Source organism: Mesocricetus auratus, unplaced genomic scaffold (assembly GCF_017639785.1).
Source record: "Mesocricetus auratus isolate SY011 unplaced genomic scaffold, BCM_Maur_2.0 Super-Scaffold_100676, whole genome shotgun sequence".
In the NCBI taxonomy this organism is placed as follows: domain Eukaryota; kingdom Metazoa; phylum Chordata; class Mammalia; order Rodentia; family Cricetidae; genus Mesocricetus; species Mesocricetus auratus.
In genome coordinates, this window is record NW_024429266.1 from 101,195,790 (window position 1) to 101,199,185 (window position 3,396).

The following is a 3,396-nucleotide window of genomic DNA, read 5'->3' on the forward strand; positions in this document are numbered from 1 at the left end:
TAGGAGGGCCCAACTTGTTTGGGCTCAGGACCAGTGTGCAAAGCTGCTGTGAGTTCATAATTGTCACAGCCGTGTCATCCTCAGTCTTCCTGTCTCAGTCTCCTGCCACTTCTGTGTGACCCTCTCTCTTCCTGGAGAGATGTAAAATAAGAGTCTCCTAGCCCCAGATAGGGAACTGACAGCAGGCCAGAGTAACACCACCAACAATGTGTAATAACTCACAAGAACTGACTCTACATGCCTTACAGGCAACTTGAAAGGCCAGGGAGTCTCTTCCTCAGCAGTCCTTACTGCTTATATAAAGGAGGAACCCTGTGAATCTACTAAGTTTCAGGGACTTCTCAAACCCTTTGAGTTGTTTATTTCCTTACTGTTAACCAGCCTCCTCTCATGACCTCCTTAATCTTAACAACCCCTCCTCCAGGACAGACTGTCTCACCCAAGAGGAAAGTGTGTGTGTGTGTGTGTGTGTGTGTGTGTGTGTGCGCACATGTGCGTGTGCCTATGGAAGCCCAAGATGGATGTTGGCCATCATCCTTCAATTGCTCTTCCTCCTAAATAAGGCAGGCTCTCTCAATAAAACCCAAACTTCACTGACATGACGAGTGTCTCTCCTTGGCTTGCTTGCTTTGGAGATCCTCTTGTCTTTACTCTCTGAGGTTGGATTTATAGAAGGGCTGCCATGCCCATCTGGAAATTACACTTGATTGGAAAGGACTTTAATTAACCCCCACTGTTTCAGAATTTGCAGTTTCTTCTCAGGTTTTGGATGATTGGTGCATACATAATGTGATAACCTGGGAACGTGACTCTAGTCTAAATGCAAAATTCAATTATGCTGCATACACACGGATACATTATCTGAAGGCCATTTTATATATGATTTTTCTTTTGTTTAGAGAAAAGTTCATACTTGTAGCTCTGGCTGGCCTTGTACTTGCAACCTTGCTGCCTCAGACTCCTAAATACAGGCCACATAGGTGTGTGAAGCCGTGCCCAGTCTACAGTGCCCTTGAGTTTTCATTGTGGATTGTCACAGCGGTCAGATGAAGTCCCCATCTGTGGCATCGTGTAGATCACATGTAAGGCTTGGGTACTGGGGAGTTCTGGGTTTGAGCTGCAGCCTCGTTCTTTTCTGGGATTTTGAGTTACACTGGGTTGTTGAGTTTCCTGAGATCCTCTTGGTTCTGACGGTTTCTGAGACTTTCCTTGTTGGGAGCTCAAGCCTTAAGCACAGGACCACATGCGCTGCGCGGCATTCACAGAACTGGACGCACAAACTGGGCGCACGTGCGCAGCTTCAGTGCGGCTCTGACTTGGTGTCAGGGTGTGCTGTGTAGGCAGAGCGGAGAGTCACCCCGGTGAGCAAATGTGTGCAAGAACCAGAGCTGGGGTCGCGGGGACAAAGATTGAAACTGGGGAGCCACTTTTGGCTGTGCCACCTGGGACGAGTTACCAAACCTCTCCGAGTCCCCGGCTCCACGTCTGCCAGTGGGGTTGTGCAGATGCGACATAAGGAAGGAGAAACAGAAACGTCAGGTTATGGGTAGAGTGCAAAGCAGAGGGAATGGAGAGGAGGCAGGGATGGCTTAAAAGTGTGGCCTGGTCCTATCTAAATCTAGGGCAGGTATTCCCTTAACCTAACTCACACCTGAGCATCACTCGCAGGATTACATAAATAAACCAATGTCTGGGTCCCATTCAAGGGATGTGATTCAATTGGTCTGCAGTTTAAACATGAGTCAGAAGTTTTGCGAGCCACATGTCGGCAGGCAATGTCTTCTGGGCACAACAGGACTGTTGAACTTGTGAGCAGCTACTCCGGTTGCCTGCACAAGATCTAACCAATGAGCATTTTAGCACAGAGACAGGAGGGGCTCACAAGCCCCAACCCATAGCTGAGGAGCTACTGAAAGTCAGTTTTCTTGAGGGTTGTGGTCCCTGGAAGGTTGAGTGTGCTCCAGTGGATAGCCACACACACGTCCACATGCAAGCAGCACTAGTGGGACTCAGGGAGTTAAAAATAAGAGGATAGCACGTCAGTAGAGGGTGTGGTAGTGAGGGTCTGGGAAGGGTTGGAGGGAGGATATGATCAAAATACATTGTATGCAGGTATGAAATTCTCAAAGAATAAATAAAAATATATTTTAAAATGATGGTTTCAAGTTCTACCCGTTTTCCTGCAAATTTGACAATGTCGTTCTTTGCAGGTGAGTGAAGTTCCACTGTGTTCCTGTACTGTAGTGTTTTTATTTGTTCAGGGGTTGATGGACACCGTGGTTGTGGTGAGTAGGGTAGCCACACCTAGGATGTGTGGATCTCCGAGATAAAAATCCTTTATGCCTCCTCTCAAGCGTGGTCTAGTTGGGTCAAGCGTGGTCTAGTTGGGTCAAGCGTGGTCTAGTTGGGTCAAGCGTGGTCTAGTTGGGTCAAGCGTGGTCTAGTTGGGTCATACGGTACCTCTATTTTCAGTTTTTTTTTGAGGCAGGCTCACAGTAGTTGCACCATTTTACACTCTCATGAACAGACTATAAAGGCTCCCTTACTCCCTGTCCGCGCCAGGATTTCTTCCCGGTTTTATTGGTGACAGCCACACTGACTCGTGTGGGGGTGGGGAGATAGGATCTCAGTGCAGTTTTGATTTGGCGTTAGAGTTTTAAGACGTTTTCCTGGTTTTTGAAGGGTACAGCTAAGATCGAGAACCACCTTGCTTAGCGAGTGTGTTCAAGGGTTAGGGCCAGGGCTGTGTACAAAGATTGGAGTTGGGGGACAGGGCTGTGCTGCTTTCTGAGTACTTGTCACTTTGTCCACAAACTGGGGTGGTCATGTCTACTTTGTAGAGCTATGCAAATGAAATATAGCTAAAGGAGTCTGTCTGATTCACGAGGTTGCCACCAATAATTGCCCAGTAATAACAATAACGAGCACCTATTGGACTTACAATAATAACGAGTGTGTGTGCATGTGTGTGTTGGTGAGCTTGCCACAACAGCACGTGTGTGGGGGGCGGGGGACAACTTCTGGTGTCGGCTCTCTCCTTCGCCTTTATTCAGGGATGCAACTCAAGCCACTAGCACTGTAAGCTGTAGGCCTTCCCCGCGTTGACTTTCGTTGTCCCTCTGGGCTCTGTCCTGAACTCGATAAAGAGCCTCTTAATTCTCAGAAGAACCAATGCGCTGGAAGCAACGAAGTCAGTATCATCTGAGAGGAAAATGCAGCTCCACACTGTCCCGTGCACTGAGCTGACAGCAAGGGATATTATTAATTACAACAGTAACCGCAATTATGAAAGGTTCCGGTTTGCACAGCGTTTCCACGCTCTCCAGCGCTTTGCTTTGCTCAGCTGTAATTTTCTTGCAGGTCAGGCTCAGAGAGGGAGAGGGGCTGGCCCAAAGG